Genomic DNA, 2289 nt, shown 5'->3' with positions numbered 1-2289 from the left:
TATAACTGATCATTTGAATAATTTGAACTTAAGACCGCAAGGCAATAGAAAATTGGTATCAGATATGTTTACTGAGGTGAAAGCATTTGGAAATAAACTAGATATTTTTATGAAACAGTTCAGTGATGAAAACTTTATACATTTTCCCTGTTGTAAAGTGTTGCAGAATGAGAAAAGGAATACTTCAACTGCCTCAAAAGAAAAATGTACAAAGGCAATGGAACTTTTAAAAGAAGAATTTGCAAATAGATTGAAGGACTTCCATGATCATAAGCAGGAAATTCAAATGTTTCAAAGCCCTTTCAGTGTATCACCAGAAGATATTCCAGGAATTTATCAAATGCAAATAATTGATTTGCAAGCCAATGATGCCCTGAAAACCGCGTTTCAAGACAATAGCCTTTTGGAATTTTATTCCAGTCTTCCAGAAGAATATTCTGACTTAAAAAAGTTTGCTGTTGACATATTTTCAGTTTTCGGTAGTACATATATCTGTGAGCAAACATTTTCAAAATGATACTAGTAAAATCAAAACCTAGATCTAAGCTTACTGATGAGCATCTTCACCAAATTTTCAAGACTTTCTGTTACAAATGTAGAAATAGATATTGCTAAGCTTGCAAATAAGATGCAGCATCAAGTTTCCCATTAAAGATAAGATATATAGAATTGTCAATAACTCATTATTTTCTTGCACAAATTCTACAATGAAACATGAGCTACTATTAAGATTTTTTAATTTATAGGAATAATACCTACGTAGCAATAGCTGGCATAAGAGTGTAAGACTCTTAACTTAATTAAACTAAACTCAAAAGATGAATAATATACAAATAAATGTGAACTTTCTCTGATAGTAAGGATAATTCTAATATGCGGCCCTCATCTGTATTTCGAATGATAATGTGGCCCTTTTACGTTAAAAGGTTGGGGACCCCTGCTTTAGAGCAACCATTCCTCATGACTAGCAACTTTAGGGCGGACTTTCCTTGTTGATGATAGCTGATGGAGGGTCCACAGTGACACCCAGAATATGTATGATATCTGGAATGTTTTTTAGTTAATGATATAGTACACATTTTAGTTTTAGGTACACTTACGTCGGGAAATTCATAAAGCGGTGACCTTGAGCTTGTCTTAAATGACCTTCCCGCCATAACGTTGTCTCAAGTTGGATATTATGGATGTATGGTCTATACATAACATTTTACAGGTGGTTGCAGCGTCATAGCTCATGTCTTGAATGACCTTCCCACCAGAAAATGATATTCTAAGTTAGTCATTCTAGATATTTAGAGGTTGCTTAACATTTTCCAGGTGATTAAAGAAATCTCAGCTGGCTCTTGGGCTGATTACTGCTTCCATATTGCGAATGTAACCGGAAGAGACCTTGAAGGTAGATACAATGTCGTTACTCGGTCATTTTGAAATTCACACGACTTCCTTTTAGGTTTTCCATTATGCAGTCAATTCAACTTCTGAGGTATAGATGCGAATGACTCGCAAATTTATTTCAATGTTATGCATTCTACTACACTGATAAGAAGTATTAAGTTTTCATTTAGTTATATATATATTATATATAATATATATATATATAATATATATATTATATTAGAATATATATTAATATATATATTATATATAATTATTAATAATATATATACATATATTATATATATATGATATATATATATATATATATATAATAATATATTATATATATATATATATATATTCCTCCACACACACACACACACACACACACACACACACACATATATATATATATATAATATATATATATATATATATATATATATATATATATATATATATGTGTGTGTGTGTGTGTGTGTATATATATATATATATATATATATATAGATATATAGATATATAGATAATATAGATATAGATATAGATATATAATATATATATATATATATATATATATATATATATATATATATATATATATATATATATATATATATATATATATATAGCATACTAAGTGAACAATAGGAAATTCGCCTCTATAATTTAAGCGCCAAATAAACGGTTATTCATTTATACGTAAACAAACAAGTGCGCAATCTTTAACTAAACGCCCACACACGAAGTCAGGTTTGCGCATTCATCAGTTACCGTCCTCGACTCGACGGGAGTTGAGATTATTCTCGCTCTTGAAACCTGCGATTCAAAGGAAACCAGTTGTGGATAAAGGTCTGGTATGTAAAACGTTCTAGATTTACTCATGGTAATCTCCTAAAAGAATGATCGATG

The sequence above is a fragment of the Macrobrachium nipponense genome, chromosome 20 (genome assembly GCF_015104395.2).
Source record: "Macrobrachium nipponense isolate FS-2020 chromosome 20, ASM1510439v2, whole genome shotgun sequence".
Taxonomy (NCBI): Eukaryota; Metazoa; Arthropoda; class Malacostraca; order Decapoda; family Palaemonidae; genus Macrobrachium; species Macrobrachium nipponense.
Note: the sequence above shows the minus strand (reverse complement) of the source record.